Here is a 25,643-nt window from a genome sequence, read left to right on the forward strand (position 1 = left end):
CACTTGTGGGTTGACTAGTTGTAGGGTGTGTTATCTGAGTTAGTACCCAAGCAATTGCTTCTTGACATTCTAAGCACTCAAACTATGAATGACTCACTTTATGCAACCTACAAAATCCTAGAAGGAGAAAGATATTCAGATCTACCTCTTCTCCTAAACATTGTAAATTTGTAACCATGTTATCTATGAACTAAATCACAATTTCTTTCCATGGAGTAGGGTTGAATGATCTTGCATCCTAGATATCAGACTTTTCATCCAAAGTTATGTCAAGAGCCATTACCTCGTAAGAGCTTAAGTTTGATTAAAGAAATGCCACTTCATTCAGAGCATTGTATTATGTGATCATTGTCTTTAGTTTTGGCTTGGTGTCTATTTTAATTTGGTTATTCAATCCTTGCCAAGGCCGCCACAACTCAGTGAAGTCAGCTGAGAACCATACCGTTAAGCATCGGGTTCATTCTCTACTTAGTAATAGGTTGTATCTTCCCAAAATCTCTACCACATGTATGTCTATGATATCTTGGATTTGGGGGTCTGTAGTCAACCATATGCAGACGTCTTTCAACACTCCTTCGACCTTCACTTCTATTTTGTCAAGTTGAATCACTATTCGATTTGTGGGTTGTGAGGTGACTCAACTTCTAAGCTATCGGAAGTGGCATGAAACTACAAGAAGCTCCTAAATCTATGAGACAATTGTGAAGGTTTTTTCCAAAGATTTTGAGACTGAGAAAAAAAGAGGGCACTTTGGCCTTGTCTTTATACATGGTAAGCATAGCCTCAAAGGTGTTAACCTATGGTGGTAATGTCTTCTGAGGGCATGTGTAGGATGTTGTCTTTGTACAATCAAGAGTTTTCAACAATGCTTCTCTTTGACTAGGAAAACTTTGTAGCATATCATACATGGAGATATGGCTTTGGTCCACTTTAGCTCTTCAATGACACTATACTTTTCAATTGACCAGGCAATATTCTTCAGTATTGTACGTATATTTCCTTGGTTCTAAATTTGTTGTCCAGAAAAGGGTGCCAGATTATTATTTGCTATTAGGTTTGGAGGTGTTGGGTACAATCTAGGGGGAACTCCATATGTCATGGGTTCCCTTCAATTTCGTAAGTTGTAAGTATTTTGGTTGTCATTTTGAAAAGCGAATGTCTCTACTAGTTAGGGGTCTAATTCTTGATTGACTAGAAAGACAAATTCTTCATTGACTTGGTCTCCCATTTTAGTGCTTTGTGGAGAATAATAAGATTCTAACAACATGACATTGAACTAAATAGGGGACTCATTATTAGTGCACTATGAATTTTGGTTCACTTCTTGATTTCCATTGAAAAATGAACCACCATAATTAGGCATGTTTTGACTAGTGTGTAATTAATAGATGTCCATGAACTAAGCATTGTTATTATTGTCTACAGGGATACTTCCATTGTTTCGATGGATATTCCATTGTCAATTCTATCTTTAGAAACTGTTGTTACGATTTGGTAGGTTGAAATTGTTCCCTGCATTATTATTTATGCTAAAATTCTTGTTGAAATTTTGACCATAGTTATCGTTGTAAGGGGTTGCATTTGTTCTTTGGAAATTGTTATTCTGCCTTTGTGACAACCTTAGACAAGTTAGCTCATTGGTTATCTGAGACATGGTCTTTTTCATTTGATCTAGTTTGGTTGTGACATTAATTTTTGCCTCAACAGATGGTGCTACATTTTTCTCAAGAAGGCCACTTTTGGAGGTTCATATCCTGGATAGGTTATAGCTGGAGTAGGTGCAACTGGTGCCTATTGTAGTGGGATTAGAGTTAATGGAATGAATTGAGTAGGCATCATTTGCACTCCAACATTGTATAATGGTAGTGTCGTAATGGCATGAGTTGGAACCATCATCTCTCCTCCATTAGGGTTGGCCTATTTAGTAAAGGTGACTGCTTCTTTGAAGACCTTTTCTGTTGTATCAATATTTGTAGTAAACAATCTCCTTAGGAAAATAGCAGTGAGATGGTCCATATCATTTAGATAACTATGAATTGTAGCCTCAACTAGTATGGTGTAAGCGGTCTCCAACTTGTGGTATGCCATGTGAACGCGATGATTGAAGTGTGAAATGATCTCTATTGGATCCCTCTTGATAGATACAAACTTGTGGTGTATCACAGTCAAATTGATGAATGTTTTGAATTGATCTAAGAACAACTTTTTAAAAGTTGTCCAATTTTGAATAAGATCTTGTAGGGTCCATTTGCCATTGCACCAAAAGCCATGACTTTTAGTGAACATGGAAAAACACATAATTAACCACCTGTGGGTAGGGGAGCGCGTCGCATCACCCAACAATCTCCCCCTCGACGTGCATACCAGGTGCTTATGCGGGTCGGGAAGGCACCGGAGGGATTTGAACCCATGACCAAGCCAAAACCAGGCTCTGATACCAATTGTAGGGCCCATTTGCCGTTGCACCAAAAGGCATGACTTTTAGTGAACATGAAAAACCACATAATTAACCACCTGTGGGCAAGGGAGCGTGTCGCATCACCCAACATATCCTAGTGGCATATTCAGGTAATAGTTAAAATACAATCTCTCCTAATGTATATGGGAACAAATGAAGGACCACATTCTCTTGTTGAATTTGTTTTCGATTGCATAGTTCTTTGAAAACCTTGATGTTATCCTTAGTTTTCTATGTTTCTCCATAGATAAACCTTGGGCAGAATTTCTGAGTGTGCTTAAGAAGGTCATTTCATGGACCTTGCAAATTGATTGGTGATTCTACTATGTTCACAGAGAAAGCCATAGATGGAGGATTAGGCGGAATGATAGGTGGAGGTAAGTTTGAGGGTGGAACTAAGGAAGATGATGAAATTTGAAATGGGAGTATTAAAATTCTTGGTATCCCCTTAACACTGTGAGGCTTGCGAAAGTGACTGAGTTCTACGAACTTGTGTCCACCAGGTGAAGACCTTAAAGCTCACTAAAATGGAGACGATGGATTAAGATCTTCCAATTTTTATTTATTCTGGAAAAATGCACCTCTAAAAAGTGCACCTTCAAAAAGAGCACCTTCTGATAGTGACAACTTTAAAAAATTTAGAACTTCCAAAAACTGCAGAACATTCAAATAAAAACTTGGGTTTTTGGGAAGAATAGTTTTGGGCCCTCCTTCTAGCATCACTTCTCTTGAATGGTCATTTTACACAATGCTTAATGAAAGAAATCATTTTGAATCTCTCTATTGAAAATATGATCAATGACTAACTCCAAGGTTCTGGATGGTTATTTTTCAACCTATTGGGTAACTCAATTGAAGATAAATGTGAATATTCATAAGGAGGCCTTTGTTGGTACCTACCAATTCTGCACAACTTTGCTTAAACATAACCACAAAAGAAGATATATTTTTGTATTTTTTGTTTTATGATGAATGCAATTTCTAATCAATGTAAATATATTAATTCCTATTTTAATAAAGTGTTTGAAAAAATAAATAATGAAGATAGAGTAATAAGATATTAAAGAAAATTACTGAAAAGGAAATTCCTAATGAACATAAGCCAAAGTAACAACACATTTGTGAATTGAATTGTCAAAAGGATCTGGTAGGAAACCAATGAAATAAGGAGAAACACTTCCTTAACTCCACTGATGCAATCGTTGATGGGAACTTCAATAATAACCAAAAGATGTTTCACATTTCATCAAATCACGAGGCCACAGAAAGTGCACTCACATGAGACAAAACAATATGTAAGAACAAAAATGATTCTTTCTCCAATTTTTCACAAAATTTTTTTTTGTTAATACAAGGAAAAAACCAGAACTAAAAGATTACACAATTATAACAATGCAATAAAACAATTAGCTCCATTATTATTCATAAACATGCATTCACAAAAATAACACACTTCGGCAAGATTCACTACACTCAGAATGTGAGCACCAATATCATATGATATTGCATCAATATAACGACCTTCAATACATATTACATCCATGTATTTAAAATAAATTATCTCTGATCCCTTTGTGTTAGGAGTAAGAGCTCTTCTAAGATAACTCATGCTAAAAACTAATAAAATAAAGCTACTTACATACAAACTAACTCTCTAAATGGTGCTAAGTAGGTCTACGCCTTTGTTTATATCAATTAATGGGTGCATGAGCCTTTACACAACTTAAAACAATTAAAGAAGAAGAATATATAAGAAGATAGAAGCCATGGGATGATCTAAGAGTCACTAAAAGCTTTAAAAATGGAAGCCCGACCTTCTCTAGGTGTCTCTGGGAGTCGAACTCCAGTCAAAATGTGTTTCTCATGCATGGAATGCTCTAAAATAGCAATTGACAGTTAACTATCGACACACGTCTTCTTCAAAATTGTTGGTGCACCTTGGAAAAGTTGTTGAGCAATCATTTTGCATGATGCTTAACGACAAAAATCCTTTCAAATCTCTCTCTTGAAAAGATAATCAATGACTAACTCCAAGCTTCTAGATCGCTATTTTTCAACCTATTGGGTAACTCAATTGAAGATAAATGTGAATGTTCACAAGGAGGCCTTTGTTAGTACCTACCAATTCTGCACGACTTTGCTCAAACATAACCACAAAAAAAGATATATTTTTGTATTTTCTAGTTTATTATGAATGCAATTTCTAATCAATACAACTATATGAATTCCTATTTTAACCAAGTGTTTGAAAAGAAAATAACAAAGATAGAGTAATAAGAGATTAAAAAAAATTATTGAAAAAGAAATTCCTAAGTGACATAAGTCAAAGTAAAAACACGTCTGCGAATTGAATTAAAATAAGGATTTGGTAGGAAACCAATGAAATTAGGAGCAGTGCTTCCTCAACTCCACTGATGCAATCATCGATGGGAACTTCAATCATAACTGAAATATGTTTCATGTTTCATCAAATCACTAGGCCACAAAAAGTGTGCTCACACAAGACAAAACGCTATGTAAGAACAACAGTGATCCTTTTTGCAATACTAGCAGAATTTGTTAACACAAGGAAAACACCATAACTAAAATATCACACAATTATATCAACACAATAAAAATATTAGTTCCATTATTATTCATGAAATGTATTCACAAAAATTACACACATCGGCAAGATTTACTACACTCAAAATGAGAGCACCAATAACATATATTATTGCATCAAAATAAAAGCCTTCAATACATATTACATCAATGTATTTAAAAGAAGTACTCTCATCCCGTTGTGTTAGGAGTGAGAGCTCTTATAATGCAACTCATGCTAAGAAAATAATAAAATAAAGCTATTTACATACAAATTGACTCTCTAAATTGTGCTAAGTAAGTCTCCACCATTGTTTATATCAATCAGTGGGTGCATGAGCCTTTACATGACTTAAAAAAATAAAAGAAGAAGAAGATAAGAAGATATAAGACATGAGATAATAGAGGAGTCATTGAAATCTCTAAAAATGGAAGCTCGACCTTCACTAGGTGTCTTTGGGAGTTGAATTGCTGTCAAAACGCGTTTCTGATGCATGGAATGCTCTAAAATAGCAACTGGCAGTTAACTATTAGCACGCCTTTGTAAAAAGAACACCTTGGAAAAGCGCACCTTGGTGACAAGATCCAAAAATCTAAAAATTCTTCTAAGTGTCAAAGTTTGATTTCCAACATTTGGTTTTTTCCCCCTTTATACCAAAATGATGTCTGGATGCTTGCTTTTGAGTTTCTCTATTATCTCTATTACTTCCTTAGCCTCTGGTAAATGTAATGACTTATATTTATTTCGAACTACTTGTTGGTAGTTTCTCACTTGAATCCTTGTATTAGAAAAATCCTCTAACATAAAATCTAGTTCCAACAATACCAATACTTCTTTAGTTTTGAGAGCTTGTCTAACATCTTCTTCTAACGAAGTTGTTTCGAATGTATCCTTGAATTGTTGAACTCCTATTTGCATTGAGGTAAGTTTAGTCTTTAACTCATCTTCAAAAATCACAAGGCTAGTGGTGTTGTAGTATTTATCCACTTCCAAAAATTGCTCTTGAGTCTTGTTCTTTATCTGTTGAATATCTTCGTGTAGTCCTTCCATGAATTTATTCCTAGAAGATATCTTCTCTATCCAACCATCTTACTTATCTAACTCCTCTGTCGAGTATATCTCCATTATCATCTAGTACCTTTTCCCTTTTATAGATATGAGTTCTTGCAAATCATTGGCCTAGGTACACACTTCATCCATCAGCCAAAAATCTTAGTTTATAATGGTGACCAATTTGTTGGCATTAGTCTCAATGTTATGCAAAAGGGTCAAATTACCTTCTATTATTTGCACTCCCCTTTCCTCAAAATTGTGATGCCATTTCTAACAAGCGTCCAAAAGTGAATCCATTTGTGGCCCTATCTCCTTTCTTTCCAATGCATCTCCTAGAGCAATTTCAAGATTCGTCAAGTCTATCGAACCTACCACTTCATTCAAGTATCCCCTCAACAATTCATTCTATTTTTTTAGCATTAAAAGTTCTAACTCATCCTTGTCAAGGTGCAACAACACTTTTTTGAGGCTTGTGGTAATAAAGACTTTTGCAGTATACAACGTGGGGTTTCCCAGTATGACCTCTTTCGTTTGATAATCTTTAGGAGTCAACTCTTTTGTGTTTGCATGGGGAGGCGAAATGATGATATACGCTAGAAGGTCCTTATCCTAATTCTTCATTATGAAGACAAGTATTCTAGCATCACTCTTAGGTGGCTTAGGTTTCTTAATTGCCTTTATTAACTTTGTCATGCCTTCCTTTGTTGTTGATTACATCCATCTCTTCTGCCTGAACAATACTTCCTTCTTGAGCCATGATGGTGTTGTCCCCATTGGTGACATGTATTGTGCTGAAGAGGTAGTTTTTGATGGAGATTCCTTTCCCTTATCACTCCTCTCCGAAGTCTTCTCATGTCGAGGAAGAACTTTAGAGAGAGTTTCTATGTCATGTTGTGCTGGGGAGTCCTAGTGTGAACTTTAAGAAACCCACCTCCAAATAAATGTAATAGATATAGGCAAATCTACCATTATTTTGAAAAATCAAATTATTTATTTTGGAAAATCTCTCAAATTTTTTATTTTAAATATTATTTATATTGGTGATTATTTTCAAATCAAACTCTTGTGTAGAAAATATTGGTGAGATTGAATCTCAATAATAATAATCGTTGTTGGATGCATGAGGTTTCTGCAGATTTGATTTGTCGATCTGGGGAGGAAATGACTTCACAATCTCCAATGTGTGGGTTGAGTTCGACAAAAGCTCGAGTGACTTCACATGGGAGGAATGTGCAGTTTTTAAGGAGTAATAATGGTTTCATAATAATTTTTTTGTAGTTTTGAAATATGCTTAAAAGTTGATGAAATTTGATGAAGGTATCTATAATTGTTCATATTTTGATACTATGGGAGGAAAGATATTCTCTGAATTGTAAGATTGAACAGCTAATTGTCAATAAAGTTGTAAATATCGATAATCTTTATTATGAGCGACAATGCTGGGTTTTCTTATTGATTCTTTCCTGGTTGAGCTCTTTTGAATCAAATTTTATATAAAATTAATATATTCAGCGGTTCGTCCACTTTTGCCAAATAAATAAATAAATATGAAGCTCATTAATCACCATGGAAATTACCAATCAAAATTGAACATTTTTTACCTCATGGAATATCATGAGGATCATTACATTGTATTTTAAATAAATAGTGAAAACTAAATATTGGTGATATATCCCTCAAGTAACTAATAATTATGATAATTATTGGTGAATTAATTGTAATTTCTCCAATAATATATAATATTTAGGTGAATCAATTATAACCATGTATCAAATATTGCGACGAATCTTTGAATTTAATTTTTTTAATAAAATAAAATATTGAGCGATTTTAAATATTTTAGAACTAAATTTTATAAAAATATGGTGATTTAGGTTGCATTAAATCTTAAATTATTAGCTAAATTACCAGCCAAAATTTTCTAAAATTAGCCAATTAGTGAATATTAACCACTAAATAATACCTTTCTGGGGACCTAACCTTTGTATCAGGAAGAGGTTGTTGCTTTTCTTCCATAATTTGTTCTTGCTTAGATACTTTTTTTTTGAAAAAGAGGGGTAAAAACTTTATTGAAGAAGAGAGCAAAGCAGTACAAAACAGAACAGGGCCTAAACCCCAGGAAACACTAGAAACCACAGAAAAATCGTAGAAGCAAAATCAACTCTCCCTGATACCACTTACATCCTCTGTCAACGTTCTCTCCAAGTCTTGACGTAACTCACCTGGTAGCTGCTCCCACTCATCAATCTGCCAACCATCTACATTTCCAGATGCCCACTTTGCCAAACTATCAGCTATCCTATTCCACTCCCTTGGAATATGGGTATAAGACACTAAATCCATCATAGAACTAACCTGTAAAATCTGTTGCACTATCAAAGACAACTCCCAGCTAACATCTGAACACTTCCTCTCAAGTAGAAGATTCACAAGAACCTGAGAGTTAGATTCACAAATCACCTTGCGCCACCCCAGAGCATATGCCCTCTGCAAAGCATAAAGAATAGCCAACCCTTCCATTTTATTAACAGTTTGCATCCCTTTATTGACTTAGAATATAAAAACCACCCTTCCAGAAGAGTCCCTACCAATCCCACCTATACCAGCAGGCCTTGGATTTCCCCTAGACGAACCATCAGTATTAACTTTTAAAATGCCAGCCGGAGGGGTCATCCACTTCCCTATCCTTTGGACTTTATGTTTCACCCTTCTGCCTCTCCTAACACAAGCAGAGTTTGGAGAAATTCCTTGAATTCCAAACTTGTCAACCATTACAGCATCGTCCCTCTCAAGAGGCATCACTACCTCACTTTTAGCCTAGACTGTTACCTGAATCATTCCCAAAATTCTAATCCAAACCTGCTGAATCCCCAAAGCTTCTCCCCGAAATATTCTCCGATTTTGTTCCAGCCAGACTTGCCATAGCAAAAAGGTAGGTCCAGTATACCAAACATCCTGCAAGAAGGGAGCCAGGGACGAGGACCTCCCCAGTCTCAACCAAAAATCCGTCAGAGAGGAGGTGTGAATGCATGGGCATTTCCAAACATCCCACCAGAAATGCCATAACTGTAGAGTGAACAAGTAATGGAAGAATAAATGCACAAAGTCTTCTTCCTCACTACTACAAAGGATACATCTCAACGGGCTGGAAAAACCCCTCTTCCGAATATTGTCTCAAGTCAGGCACCTGTTCCAAACCAAGGTCCAAATAAAGCAGTTACATTTTGGCCAAGAAAATTGACTCCAAACTTTCTTCCACCATTGAACCTCCCCTCCCACCACCTGTTGGGAGAGCAACCCCTGATAACTAGAGGAAACAGTATAAACGCCCTTGGGATTAGGGGACTAGGCCAACACATCCTCACCCCTAAGGGCATTATAGTCCTGCCTCGAAAGAATGAACTGGAGCTTAGCCTGCTCCGCTTCCGATCCAAAAATAGGCCACTCCTCCAGATTCTTCCACCTTGCCTCCATCAGCGGACCCTGAGGGGAAAAGGATTTAAAGTCGCACACTTTTGACCATCCAGCATCACAGAAACTCTGAGCCAACCTGCGCAAATGAGGATACTAAAAAACCAGGGGAGGATACCCATCCCAAGCATCATGCCAGAATTGAGCCTCTGAGCCACTTTTGCAGATCCAATGTAAGCCACCCTTAATGAGCGTCGCTCCTTTCTTGAGAGTACTCCAAATCATAGAGCCTTTCCCACACAAACCATACCAAGGAATATCATTATGGGGGATCCTTGGAAGGTACTTCAAAGACAAAATTCTAGCCCAAACCTGTTCCTTTTCCACACACCAATGCCAATACAATTTAGCAGCCAAAGTAGTACCAGTTAGCATTGATTGCTGTAAACCAAGACCACCAAACCGTTTTGGGCTACAAACAACCTCCCATTTGACAAGACTCCACTTGGTTGAAGATAGATTACCAGCCCATAAAAATTGTCTTGCTAAGGAGTCCAGTTCCCTAACAAAGTTCAACGACGCCACCTGAACCATACTCCTATAGAGAGGAAGAGCTTGAACCACAGATTGAATCGGTTGGACCCGACCAGCAAAGGATAGCCAGCGGTGGGTCCAATGAGTAACTTTGGTCCGAAACTTGTCAAGAATAACCTGCCATGATTCCTTAGAATGCCTACCACCAGAGATAGGAATGCCAAGGTAGAACATTGGAAGACTTCCAATTTGGAATCTGAGAATATGAGCGATTCTCCTCTGAATAGAAAGTGGAGTATTAAAGAAATAAATGGAAGATTTGTCCTCATTAATCATCTGACCTGAAGCAGCAAGATAAACATCCAAAACTTTGCGTATATTAGAAGCCTCCCGAATGGTAGCCATACCCATCAAGGCTGTATCATCCACAAACTGTAGGTGAGATTGCACAAGGAGACCTCCTCCCCATTGCCAGCCCTAAATAAAGCCCCCTTCAACATTATTTTTTATCAACCGTCCCAGACCTTCAGCCAAAAGAAGAAACAAATAAGGAGATAGGGGATCGCCCTGTCGTAATCTCTGAGAAGCACCAAAGAGATTAGAGTGTTCCCCATTAATCAAGACTGAGAAAGAAGTCAAGTTCACACAACTCATAACCCACCAAATCCATTCCTCCTCAAAACCAAAGGCACCCAGAACCCTTTGGAGAAATGACCAACGGACTCTGTCATATGCCTTAGCCATGTCCAACTTAATGAACATAGCCTTGTCTTTAGACTTGGCCATAGAATGAATAGTCTTAGTCGCCACAACCACCCCATCCAGGATTTGGTGCCCCATCAGAAAGCCACTCTATTCTTCAGAAATTAACATTGGAAGCCACTTTTTTAACCTGTTAGCTATCAGCTTAGATATAATTTTATAAATAACATTGCAAAGAGAGATAGGGCAAAATTGACTAATCCGATCAGCCCCTTCCCCCTTGGGGATGAGAGCAAGGAAAGTAGAATTCAGAGCCCAGAGCATTTGCTTGTTCCTCTGGGATTCCTGAACAACTACCAGTAAATCTAACTTGATAATATGCCAAAATTCTTGGAAGAACTCAATTGGAAAGCCATCTGGACTTGGAGCTTTTCCTTTTTTCATCTGGAAAACAGTCCCCTCTAATTCCTCCAAAGAGATGGCGCTCATAAGATGCTCTTTCATTTCCAAAGAGACTAAAGAAGGAATACAAGAAAGGACCTGGGCCTCTTCAACCGAGTCCCCTTGTGAAACCTCCCTAACTAAAGACTCAAAATACTGTACAGCTTCGTTGAAAATATCTAGAGAAGAAGAGAGCGTCTCTCCCCTAACATTCACCAAGGTTGATATGGAGTTACCATGTTGTTTGGCCTTAACTGAATTGAAGAAGAAAGCATTATTCTTATCACCTTCTTGAAGCCATTCAATACGAGCTTTTTGTTTCTAGTAGATTTCCTCTCTCAGTTCCCACTCCTCCAAAGTTTTCAGAGCCCTAGCTTCCTCCCGCAACAAATAATTTGACACCCCCTCTTCCCTTAACAACCTGGTAATATCATTCAACTCAACTTGGGCCGCATATTTCTCTTGGAAAATATTACCAAAGCAATACCTGTTCCATCTTTTAAGCTAATATTTAACATATTGTAGGAGTTTAGCAAAGATATACATTGTTGTACCAAAGGCAGGTCTACCATCCTTCCACCACTCAGCTACATAGCCATATAGATCTGGGTCCCTTAACCACATAAGCTGGAATTTAAAAGGTGGCTTCTGAGGCAACCGGTTGGAGGAGATAACTAACTTAATGGGCCAGTGATCCGACCCTCTCCAATCTAATATCTCAGACCTAGATGACCATAATCCACCCACCCAAAAATAGGATACCATGAAACGATCTAGTCATTCCGCAATGCAATTATCTCCTATTCTTCTATAATTCCAGGTGAACTGGCCATTACTAGGCTTGGTATCTATGAGATTGAGTGCCGAAATGTTATCCCGAAGAAGCACAAAGGAGGGCTCAAGTCTAGCGATACCCCCCATTTTTCAGAGAGATCTAGAATAGCATTAAAGTCTCCAGCAATAATCCATGGAAAATAAGGAAATAACCCACGAACAAAATGAATATTATTCCATGTAAGGATCTTACCTTGGAGCTCAGCAGGGGCATAGATGTTGGAGAGAAGAACAGACTCTCCTGACTCGTAGCATAGAGAGACCAAGGAAATAGATGATCTAAAGGATATCCACCACATAGGCTGGATCTTTCATGGGTTCCAAAAGCAAGCTACCCCCCCCTGAAGATCCCCGAGCTCCAATGCACTGACATTGACCATTCTTCCACAATTTAGGTGCTACACTCATCATACTCTCAATAGAAACTTTGGTCTCCTGAAGAAAAAGAACATCAGGAGAATGAATTCTAACCAATTCTCGAACAACTTTTTGTCTAGGGCCGCTATTCAAGCCCCTTGCATTCCATGAAATAATGATCATTTCTGGGGAGCCAGGAAATGATAATCCAAGGTCTTGACAGCTCCTGACTACACTAGATTCTCCCCAATCATCTTAATCTTCTCCATGTCCTTCTTACGCCCACTTTTACCACTTTTCTCAGAAACCCCCTTCTTGCCATCCTTCTGAAGAATACCCAAGTGAGGAGAAGACTTGCCACGCTTATCCATATCCGAAACTACACTCCTTGCAGGAAGGGCCGCGCCCCCTGCTTCCTGACCCCGACAGCATTTAACCCCAGAGACACCTGAGCCCCTGCCTGCCCATCAGTGACCATAGGCATAGCAAGTTCAACCTGTGGAGCAGGAGGAGGGTTGGAAGAGACAATCTCTTGATCAGGCTCCACAACCAATTGAACCAAGCTACTAGATCCCGGAATAATTTCTTTCTGCCCCAGTTCATCTATGACTTCAAATCTATTAAAGGTATCCTCCTCCTGTCTCTCCATCAAAGTCCTCTTTTGACCTCTATTACGATTGCGAGCCTTGACCTGTACAAAGCCCTCAACATCCTTTTCCTCTCCTGAATTTGGCTTCTTCCCTTTATCAGCCCCAAGATTGTGATGAGGAGGGGGTGGAGGCTGCTGATCAACCGGCTTGGCCTTCGGGCACCTACACAGCAGGTGGCCATATTCATGACAAAGTCGGCACCAGAAGGGAAGGGTCTCATAATCGAGTTGCTGCACCCAAGAATGTGGTCCTGCACACAATTCAACTTCATTTGGTAGTGGTCTACTCAAATCAAGCTCCACACAGATTCGAGCAAAAGTCATAACCCTCTTCCCAAGGGTTTGGGTTGAGGACCCAACCGGTTTCCCCAACATCGAAGCGAGCATATGGAAAACATCCTCCCGACAACACTCTATTGGAAATCTGGGTAGCCGAACCCACACTGGGACCCGATTCGAAAGCTCCTCAGAGGGGTTAAATCCTGCATGCCATGGCTTAACAAATAGCCCAACCTGGTTGTAAAAATAGGGCCCGCCCTCAAATACCCTATTACGATCTGCCATGCAGGTGAATGTAACCATGAAAAAGTTGTTTGCAAGCAACGTGATATCCATTTCACCCTCTGGCTCCCAGATTCTTTGAGCCTAGTTTTCTAGAAATTGAAGGGATACTCTTAAACCCAAAAATTTACAGTACAACGAATGCTTTGAATAGTATTCCACATCCTCAGCAATCATCTCGTAAGGGATTACCAATTTAGGTCCTGAGAAAAAAGGGCATTATCAAACACCCTCGCCCCTTGATTTGGTGGATGTATGTCCTCCACATCATGCAAAATAATGTCAGGTGAGACCCCTGACGGCTCACCCCTCATCATTCTTCCACCGGCCTGGAGTAATCACCGTAGGGGACCACGAACCAGGCACTGCACGACCCACCATCCCCACTGCCCGTAGACCGACCCAAGAGCAGAGAACAACCTACAAAAATGGCATTACAAACTAGACGCCAACCCTCACGCCGACTGAATCACCTTTCCCCGCAGGCGCATGCACAAAAAGCTCAAAATGGAGCTAGGGCACGGCTGCCCTAGCTCGTCGACCTCGCACAGACACCCATCGCAGCGCACATTGCCATCCCAAATGAGTTTAGATTTAATAATTTCCTTAGATACTTCATTGGCATGTAATTGCACATATTCTCCTTCCTCTAGATTTTGACTCTCTAGTTCAACCATCGAAGGAGGTAGAGCCACTAATCCTTGATCCCTTATTTCTGGCATATCTTGTGCTTGTGTGGGAAGAAAGCCTAGAGGTCCTTGTGGTAGAGGAGGTAGTTGATTACAATCTTCTCCTAATGGCATGTTTTGAGGAGTATTTCATATCCTCTCTCCCGCCAACTCATACCCATAGGCATGAAGTCAAAATATGAAAGATCGAAAACATCTACTTCTTTGCCTTCTGTCTCTTCAACCCACTTTTGTTGCTCATCTTCTGAGGTCTCAACCTGGATAGGATCTCATGGTGGAGAAGGTGATGTTTGAGTTAAACTTTTTGTCCTCCTTCTTCAGTCATAGTAGCTAAGAAAGTCCTCTTATTCAAAGGGACAAATTCTATTTGTTCCCCTTCCTCCTTGTCTTCCACTTCAAGGATGGTTTTCGACACTTATGTTGCCCTTTTTCTTTAGTCTCCTCCCATTTTTATCTACCACCATTGTCTCTATTTAGATACCGACGGTTAGGCTTCTTTTGTCGAGGCTTGAGGTGGTAAAACTCCTTCCTGTGTTGGTTGAGCATGTTCTTGCTTAGGTTGAGCTTGTTTTGGCTCAGGTTGGGCATCTCCTTTTGCAGTAGCTAGCTCTGCCTGGGCTTCTTCCTCTTGCTCTCTTCTTTGAGGGGATCCCTTTCTCTACTTTCTCATACCCTTTTGCATCTCAAAATACTCAACCTCCCACGCATGTTGGTGTACCATCTCCGGCCTCATTGGTGATTTGGTAGGGTAGGGTGGTATGGCGACCTTTGTTCCTTTACCTCTCTTAGGTTGATATTTTTCTTATAGAGGTATGGCTTGAGGAATTGGATCCATTCGAAAAGGATTCCTGGTCCATTCTCTTGTTAGCTCAACTACATATTGGCCCTGATGATTGATATCATTGTTCTCCTCGTGCTCAATTTTTGCTTTCATAATGGGCCTTTCATAAATCTTTTCCTTATTGTACAAGGGATCTAATATCTCAGGGATATCCTTGTCTCATGCTTTGAGGGGTATCTCCATGTTTAGAACCTTTTCTACAAGCTATAGACTCATTGTACAATAATCTTGAATTGGGACATCATAGTCATCTATGACACTCATCCAATGCAAATATTTGGATACATTGCAAAGTTATTAATTTGAAGGAATTAAAGTCAAGGTTAGATAATCAACATGAAGAAGTACATGAGCCTCCAATTGCACTAGAATCAGGACCTACTCTAGTTGAGACTCCTCAGGTATCTACTCTTGTGAATGTTTTTATTTTAAATTTAGATATTTATGTTGAATCTTTATCTACTATCTCTATCCCTTCTATTGCACCTTCTATGTCTACCCAAGTTACTTAGTTCAACATAGACACTTTACATGATAAGTTGGCTAGTGTATTCTTACATGGGTCTCTCAATTTTGTCTACTATCCCCCTTTTAGAGTTATTCTACCTTAACTAACTGATACATTCATGTATCATTATTTGCCTCAAGTGACAACATAAAGTATTCCATCTACTATTTAAATTGAAACTCCAATAATATTTTCAAACAAAATACAAACACATTCGGGCCCATCAGATGTTTTAGTTGAAGACACTCAACCTACTTATTTTGATCTCCCCCTATGGCTAAGTGGTGTTTCTTTCAAGAGGAATAAGCAAGAGTTTTCTCTTGACTCCTGGTGACTTTGATTTCAAGAAACTAAAGTGAGTTAAATTCAACCCAAACCTTTTGTAGAAAAACCTGAGCAAAAAATGCAACTTTTTGATTTTAGAATCACCAAAGTTGAATTGGGTAGATAGACATGATGGTACTAGAAATAATGCTCAAGATTTTGTAGATGTGTTTTCTCAAAACTATGATGAGCTTGAAAAAATAAATACTAGATGAAAGATGTCATGCTCAATACTCCACCCCTTTATTTTTATTCTTATTTATTTATTTATTATATTACTATTTTAAAATCAGAACTATTTTCTTCACTATGGCTAATTGATAAAGCTGGAAATGAAATATTTTCTGAATATAGCTAACAACATAACATGCATTTTTTAATATTCTATAAATATTTATTTAGATCACTAGATACAACATGCTCTCATATATCAGGAAAACACACATTATTCATCCTTTTAAAATAAGCCTTAAACAAAATTTGAACACCCTTCACTTGCCTTTTTAAAAAATAAAATCTATCAACAAATTTCTAGGTGTTTCGATAACTTTAAGTAAAAGTATAAAGAGATCCTTTGTTTCTTTCCTCAATTTATTAGAGGAGATATCTAAAGCTTTTACAACTTAGAGCAATAAATAGAAAAATTTTCAACTACTTCTTTTATAGATTGATTTCTTTTGAATAAATAGCATGAAACATAAAGTAACCAAGGAATCTAGACAACTTGAACAAAGTAACAATTTCACTAACTCTCTCTCCATTCATATCTTTAGTATCCAAAAATGACGTATAACAAAACAACTTGTTGTGGAAAGATCACCTCTCAGCATAGGCCTTTACAAGGCCACCCTTGAGCTAGGAGAACTAGACACCAAACTAGGATTCCACACACACAACACACAAAGCATAAAAACTTGCAAATTGGCAACACAAAACATAAAAACCCTTTTTTCTTCACAATTTTCACAGTGACATTCAATAGTTGACAATGGGGTGAAGGTGGACATCTTAATGAGGAGAAAGCCACATATATCAAGAAGAATTCTTGTCATCACAAGGCAAAAAAAATACACATTGATATCACATACAAATACCCCAAATCCTTATGACCCCCAAAAAAGGCTTGCTAGCCCAAAACTCCTCTAATGCCTTCGATTTGCAAAGTGTCTCAAGGATTCCATACTTCCTTATTTTATCCCTCTCCTCCTTGAGGAGAGACTCTACACTCAAAGAATTCACCTCCCTTCACACCCAAGGACAACACTACCTCCCAAGGAAGAGATGAGCCTTGATACTCCCATAAACAACACAAAACACAATGAATAAAATCTCTACAACAAAGATAGTTCACACAAATCTTTCCACACAACATTTTTTTCAAATTAACAATGCACAAGAAACATTTTACAATATCATTTTTCCAACAAGAACATAGAGTTCATAAGGAGAGAAGTAAATCAGCCTTGATTGAAGATATGATAAGAATATCGATGAAGAGTTTATTTCTCAATCCTTCAAAATTCTCTAAATCCAAGATTGTCTCCAAAGTTAGAGAGTGGGTGAACACTTTTTCAACAATGGAGGAACCCACTAAAAATGATCTATACACTTCTCACAATCCTCTTGGTGAAAGTGTGAACTCTCATTGGTCCCTCTTCCCAACCCCTTCGAGGTTACTATTCTTTACAACTAAAAGGTATCTTTTGAAAGGGAAAGTCATACTTCCAAAACTTTATTTTCATCCATATTGGAAAACCAACTTTTGGAAGGCCCCCCAAGTCAACTATGGGTTGTCCTAGGGTTAAAAATGATCCTTGTCCATAGGTATACCAAGTGGGCTTGCTAAAAGAGACCTAACTCAACCCTAGTTTCTCTTATGACCCCTCAAAAACCCACCTAAAGTTTATATACATGTTCCAAGAGATTTGACTCATCCTAAGGCTCTCTAACCATGTGAGTCACATGGGGAATCTTATAGGTTACTATGCTCAAGATAGGCTTCACATGTTCCTATACAATCTTAAATTGAACACACCTCAATTTAATGATGATTTAGCACCCATTTGAGGCAAGGTCATCATTCATTTGCATCTTTTGTATTTCTTCCCTTTTTCTATCCTTTCACCTTTCTAAATCTCAATAAACCCAACTTGTGTCTTCCTTGGTATTACATTCTTGACATTTTCATTTTGAATTTTGAATCATGAAGATCATTCGGTGTATGGATATCTTTTTCAACATTATCTTTCTTGCATCTCTTTATAACACTTATGATGTTTATGAGAGTTTTATGTATTTAATAATATTTATGTCTCTTCATTTTGTCCTTGCTTATGCTATTATGAGGTTAACAAATACATATTTTCCTTATTTTGATATTGTGATTATATCTTTATATGGTTGGCTTATTTTTTCTTTAGCTTATGTGAGGGCCTTAGTTGATGATGCTTCTAATCCTTTTCCTAGCCCTCCTAATCCTCCTTCCCCTTCTTTATTTCCTAGAACTTCTCAATTATATGCTCAAGCTCAAACCTGAGCTCATGATAATGATATAACCAAGTTCCTTGATCAACTTTCTCCTCCTTCTACTCATAATAAGGGGAAACTTAAAGTTCATTTTAGTTCTCCTCATGTTGTCATTCCTTATACTACCTTTTCTCATGAGTCTATAAGTGAAAAATATCCTCCTATTGAAGATTTTACAAATAATTATCCTAAATGTTATTACATTATTATTAAACAAGGTTACAATGGCTTAGGACTTGGTATTAAAAATCCTATTCATATATCTCTTAAGGTAGACAAACATAGTATTGGTTATTCTCCTTCTGAAATAGTGCAAGAATATCCTAGATGACATCCTCTTCATCTTTTGTTACCTACTCTTGATCTTGATTATCCAGATACTTGTAGAGATTTGGCTTTAAAAGTGTATATTCAAGTAGTTGTGGCTGAACCAAATTTTTTTAGCATGCCTCTTGAAGAATATTTTTTTACATTTTAATGTCCTTTTCACTACAATGATTTAAAAATGTATTCATTTTTTGTTTGTATGTTAAGGAAAATTCTTCTTTAGGCATTATTCCTTATACACAAGAGGTGTTACAATTTCTTTATAACTTTATTGTCTTCTTTTTCACCTATTCAAGTCAATTCCCCATTATCTTATATAATGCGCATTTGGAATCTCCCAATAGGTCCCTATTTCTCCTTGTTTCTTTCATTGGGGGCAAGGATTCTTTCTTCTATTTTCTTTGAGGGACCTCTTCTTCTTTCCATATATAGATATATTACAAAATAATGTGTGGGAGATGAAGGCTTCTTTCTTAGGACTTGTATTCAATTCTCTTCCTGTCTTCTTGCAATTTATTATTCTTACAAGTATTTCCTCATTGCATGATGATTTTATTCTTTCCTTCTTTCCATGTCTTATCTTTATTTGTTACATCTCTTTGCATTTACATGTTGCTTATGTTTAAAATATGTTGTGTAGATGTTATAATGACACCTTTTCTTTTCTTTATTTCCCTAAAGATTGTAAATTTTTTATGTAATATTCTCATTTGTAGGTATGTATTGTTTTGTTACATGCATGGCCGTGAGTTATTTCCTAGAAAAGTAAAATTCATATCTTTGATCTTAATGCTTCTCATATAATGATCTTCTATAGCTTCCTTTCATCTATTCTATTCTTTTCTATCATACTGCAATATTTGGAAATGGTTATCTTATGTTGTTTTCTATTGCTTTATGGTGTAGCATTATATTTCTCTTGTTGGATATCAGATGTTTGCATTATGTGCATGACTATACATTTTTGCTTACAACTCATCCTTATATTCTTCAAGATCTTCTTATATAATCCACCATAGACTTCATTTTCTTTTCTCATGCTTGAGGGGGCAATAAGTGTTTGATATTCTTTATCTCTTATTCTAAGGATTTACTTTCTTTTAGCTTACATGGAACTTGTTTATTATGTGACATCATTCTTTCTTTATGAAGAATTGAGTCTTGACTATAGGATCTCTCTTTTACAAGAGGTGCATGTCCTAAGTCATCATCTCTTCTTTGTCAAGTATAGCTATGTCCATTATGTACACTTTTCCTTGCTTGGAGATTGTCATCCTTCATCCAAGGATCCCTATTTCACCTATATACATAGAGGTATTGAATAGGTGCATTATTTTTATTCTTCCTTCTTCTTGGAGATGTTATGTTAATGAAGAACTCATCTTAGGTGGATGTCTTGTCATTAAGATCTATCTCTTTTGAGCATCCTCTTTCCATAAGTGATATATCATTTTCACAATTTTTTTTATTCTTAGGTTGAAAGGGTTAAACTTCTTCTCTATGAACATAGTCCATATTGTTGTTTTAAGGATATATCCTTTTTGTTTGAGTAGATATCCTATTTATCTTCCTTCTCGTGCCTATTTTACATATACATGATAAGGAGGAGGTAATATATACACCCTCCTTGTACATATTTTATTCTCTCATGAGGTAGAAATTATAGATTCAAAGCATGATTTAGAGTACTTTAGCCCTAGTTGCTTGGTATACTTTCTAAGATATTCTTAAATCTATGCATTGTTATGCCGTATCTCTTTTACACAGACAAATACATATTCTAAATCTCATAATGGGTAACATCAATAAACTTGCTAAATCTCATTCATGGGTAATGCATTCAAATATATATGCCAAATCTTATATATGAGTAACATGTAAAAACTTTCTAAATCCAAAAATAAGTAACACATTCTTTTACATAGGACCATGCCATGGTGATACAATGGATGTTGATCTATAGATGGAGATTCCATGGGTTGAATAATGGGTTACCACCCCATTAGACCATTCAATGACATATTTTGTAGAAAATTTCTTGGTGATTCATAGTAGGGTGGGCACTCTATTGGGTGAGTTAATCACTTTTTCTCTCCCTTCTTTCTCTTTTTATTTTATGTTAGTAGAGATAGATCTTGAAGCTATGTTATTAATGATATTTCTCTTGCATTTCTTATGTCATCATTTATGCTCTTGTAATATCTTTCAAATTTTAATATTAGTGGGTGAGACATTTCTTCAGCTAAGGTCTCTTTCGTTAGTTGATTTGGGCTCTTTTTTAGTACTAACATCTTTTTTGTGTCTTTGTCTTTTTAGCTTTGTTTTCTTTTGTTTTTCTTTGCACCTTGGTGCATGTATGTGGACTTAGGACCCTTAGCCTTTGAAGCTTATTCCCTTTGACTAATTGATGTTCTATCTCATTGTGATTCACTAAATTCTTCTTTCTACTTTGTTGCAAATGTGGGTTGACTCACACTCTTGCTAAAGTGGGGGCTAAATGTACCATCTTAAATTGGGTGCACCTCAATTTAATGATGATTTAACAACCATTTAAGGTAGTGTCATCATTTATTTTCATCTTTCATCTTTCTTCTCTTTTTATGTCCTTTTCTAGGTGGAATTGGGGTCAAACCAAATATATCCTCTTTAAAGCTCCTATTTTCATGGTGTTAGATCTATCCTCCTAGGTACTCCTTTTCCTTCATATATACATTTGGAATGTGCTCTTTGCACCAAAATGACTATATCTCAAACTATGTGCCTAATTTCTAGGATCTGGGACCTATTTTAGTATCGCAAAGGAATCTTGGAGTTTCTAGCCCCTGGTTATTAGGGGTATAGTTGGTCACTAATGAGCTAAATTGGGCCACAATGCACCCCTGATTGGGCCCTATTTTGGGTCCTATATCCAAATACCTTTGGGGTGTTAATTTCTAGATAGGTCAGCTTGTAGGAGTTAATCAATTTCAAGCTCTATATAAACTATTCTACTCCCTTATTTTTACATCATGCATTCACAATTTCATGCATTTTCGCTCAAGATTTAAAGTTCTCAAGCATTCTTCAAACATTCAAGGCATTCTAGCATCCTCCATTGAAGATCAAGGATTTATGCATTCAAGCTATTGAAGGAGTTTATGGTAGATCTTGTATTACATTTTCAACATCAAGATCCCCCTTCATACATTCAAGATCCTTTTTTGCATCTTCTACATTCATCTACATACACTCATAAGGCAGATTTCAAGCACATACATTCATGAAGGTTTTGGTTTCACTTTGATCTCCTTTCTTAGGGTTTTTGTAGTTGAGTCAAAGATATTACATCTACATACTTGATTATATTCCAAATTCAAGAGCATATTCGTAGATTTGCATTTGTTTATGTTAGATCTATCTCTACTACTTTCTTGCATTCTATCTCTATTTTAATTCAAGGTTAATTCCTAAAATGGGGTTTAACCGAGCTAAATCCCCAACAAAAAACAAATAGATCCTTTATTTTGTAGGTTTTGAATCTTAGATTGACAAATAGGTTATAGATTTGGATACTCTTTCCTACTCTCTATGAAACTACGAAATCAGAATCAACGTCACACTCATTCTATCAAGGTCAACTAGGCCACCCTTGATGCATCAATAGTGACTGGGCCACCCCTAATCATCTACTTCACCCTTGACATATCGCTAAATGATTTCTAGGTTTTGTCTATCTTGTAGTTTTCAGTCTAGATTTTGGGTTACAATAATTTTTGACATCATTTGGTAGCCCATTTTTAGGTTTGTATTTCATAGGGTATCTAAGGTTCCCCTCTTTTGTTTCTATATACTTCATCATATTATCATATCTCTATATTTCATATCTTCTTACTGAAACCCTCTTAAGGTGAGCTAAGAGGGAAATAAACCAAAGTTATCCATTCCTTTTTGTACTAGCTTTCACATTGATACTTTCTTTGGTCTTAATCAAACCCAATCAAAAGTGGGGTGGATCTTGGTCTTCCCTCTCCATAGTGTATAGGATGGGTCACTTCTATTTGCCTTCCTATACAGTTCCTAAGTGGACATGTCATTGTCATACACACACACACACATCACATCACATGTGTTACATGACATCACATTTAAACATCACAACACACGTGGCATGTCCACCTAGAAATTACACAATTACTACTAACAAATAATAATTACACCCATGGAACAACACATTTACAAATAAAATATTATTACGAATGAGGTTTTGTCTCTTCAATAGACTCAACCTTGGATGATTGTTTCATAAATGTTTGGTTCTAGTTTTTTGAATTTAATTCCTTAAAATTTATTACACATCTCAATTCAGCTATCAATAGCCTGAGATATTGCATACACACACACACATACATATACATATACATAACAATGTGTAGAATTCACAACATCAAATAATTTAAAACACCACTCAACTAATCAATTCAATTCAACATTTTCCAATATATGATATACAACATAAATGATCCACATTAAAATCATATCCAAATGACATTAACTAAAATCACCATTTTCATAAACATCACATATAGCCATTATGTTCATCACAATCATATCATTTGAATACATTTATAATGAAATCTCTAACAGTTTCATCATGAGAAAGTCATCAAAACATCAGGTGAATAACCATAAAATAAAATGTCTAGTAAATCATAATTATATGAATAATAATGTCAACATAAGTGAAATATCTAATCATTATGTAAGAGTATCACATCCTATGCTATCAATCCCTCTTAATGTAGTCTAAGTCCCTAACACATAAACATAGTGTATCAAATATTGAATAAAAAATAAAAATGTATTAGATGCAATGACAGGCTTGAGGTGGGGCCTCCCACCACATAATGTCCTTTCATATCAATTAATCATCATGAAATCAACTTATATATTCAATCATCATTCAGAGGTAAAGCATATAAAAATTAAGTGCATAGTTCATAAAAACACCTAAGCTGGCTATCAGGATGCATGCATAATGATGCCAATGTAAGTTTGAGAATCAACCATCAGATGGAAGAACTACATCCTATGTTTTCATTAAATTCTAAAATAATAACATAGTATTTTAACATCCCACAATGAATTTCCTCATAACATTACTAGCACAAAGATTTACTCAACCTGGTCTAACATCATACATTTATTTTTACCGTGTAAGCACTTTTAAGCCTAATACAAATTCCATCTACAATTTTTAATGGTACTCACAAAGGTAAATACCAAATAATCCTACCATAAAAACTATTTGAATCAATTATCCTTGATAAAAATGAAATATCATGAAGCCATCAACATAGGTTCAACTCAAATATAAAGATATATCAATTTGTTGTTTGATAAAGTTTAAACACATCAACCTAATATTATCAAATAAGAGATCTAATCATGAAGAGAAATGAAAATCTATATATCTTCCCCGTATAGGCTTTCATTCTTATTCAATTTATGTAGGGGAAGATATGCCAAAATCCTAGAAATCCTCTTAATAACATCCCTATCAAATGCAATACATCAATATTCCTCATGGAGAATAGTATGTGATTCACAACAATATTCTCAAGGAGGTCAATTTCCTATCTCTCAAATACAATATCTTATCTAAAATACTTAATCTTTCAAACCTTCTAATAAGGATACATTTACAAAAAATAGGATTTTATTAAGTGCATAAGATGAGGGGTCTTACAAAAGAACAAAATGAACTTCTTATGACATTAATTCAAAAGATTGTCAAATCTTCAAAAGTGGTTGATCCTTTGACATCCTCCATTGTTAAAGAATACATCAAGAAATTCTAAAGGACTATAGAGAAGACTAAAACCATAGATTCACGGGTCAACAAGATACTGAGGTAGGGAAAATAGTGTTAGTCTTAAGGGATTAGATTATTGAGAGTGTGGGTGAATCGGTAATCAACCAAATAATCAATTTTTAACCTTTTAAACCTTTAATTGATAAATAACTTGATAGTGGAACATAAATAACTCAACACATGAAAACATCTACAAAGTTGATGAAGATATTTTGGTATCACAAAAATCTAACTTGGATCAAAACCACGGTGATGATTAGCATTGACAAATTGTTTACTCTTCTAAAGCATTCCCTATTAGGAGCTCAAGGTTGTTAGGAGTTAAAAAGAAATTGTTAGGTGCCACTCTTTTAGGGAATTTTTTTTTAAATTTTAAAGAGGGGTAAACGCTTTGACCTAGAGCTATGAAATAGTGAGGCCACAAATGTGGGACCTCATCCCTATTAGATTTGAACCTTGATGGCAAGGATAAAAAATAAACAACTTAACCATCACAACATGCCACTATTGGCACTCTTTTAGGGGATTTAATTCTATCCATGTTAGGAGATTTACCCTGTTAGGAGTAGCCTTGTTAAAGGACTTTGAATGCTAGTTAAAGTGTAACCTTGTTAAAGGATTTACAACAAAGGACCTATTAGGATCCATCTAGTTAAAGGATCTTGACTGCTATAATTGTTAGAGAACAAAAAAAAAGAATGATTTGTGTAACAAAATTACCTCTGTCTGATCATATCCACTAAATATCATACTCATTTTTTAATACACCTAACTTCTCCCTATCTTGATCACACCATGCAATTTTTCATTGCACTTGCTTGAACACAATCAATAACATGAATAGTTCATCCTTAATTAGTATATATTGGACTTCCAATTACACTTCATTAATAAAAACCTAAACATGTTACTAATATGAAATTCGAATATCACACTCATATCCATCACACCATAAGAAAAATATTAAATTAGAAAACTTATTTATAAGATTGC

Source organism: Cupressus sempervirens, chromosome 1 (genome assembly GCF_028749045.1).
Source record: "Cupressus sempervirens isolate cs-2001-9-10 chromosome 1, ASM2874904v1, whole genome shotgun sequence".
NCBI lineage: Eukaryota > Viridiplantae > Streptophyta > Pinopsida > Cupressales > Cupressaceae > Cupressus > Cupressus sempervirens.